Genomic DNA, 266 nt, shown 5'->3' with positions numbered 1-266 from the left:
TGTGTGTGTGTGTGTGTGTGTTTTTAAAGCTTTGTTTCATTCTGTGGGAAGGATTACAAATATAAATAATATATGTACATCATGGGAAATTATTGTGCTTCATATTTCTCATCTCCAAGTTTAACGCTCTTTCCACCCCACGCTACTCTTTAGCACAATGATAGCACATGCTGTGGAGTTGCTTTAAACTGAATCTTATTTTCCTCCCTGGCAGGAAGGAGAAAATAATAAGATCTTCTTCACAGGGTTGATATGAGAATTAAGTG

General features: G+C 36.5%; 1 protein-coding gene across 1 annotated transcript in view; it reads left to right on the top strand.

Annotated features, from left to right (window-relative positions):
* RWDD4 (RWD domain containing 4) overlaps positions 1-266 on the top strand; it is a 20,113-nt gene that overhangs the window by 2,961 nt on the left and 16,886 nt on the right. The window lies entirely within an intron of this gene.

The sequence above is a fragment of the Galeopterus variegatus genome, unplaced genomic scaffold, assembly GCF_000696425.1.
Source record: "Galeopterus variegatus unplaced genomic scaffold, G_variegatus-3.0.2 Scaffold1086, whole genome shotgun sequence".
NCBI classification, from domain to species: domain Eukaryota; kingdom Metazoa; phylum Chordata; class Mammalia; order Dermoptera; family Cynocephalidae; genus Galeopterus; species Galeopterus variegatus.
Note: the sequence above shows the minus strand (reverse complement) of the source record. Positions and strands in the feature narration are given on the sequence as shown.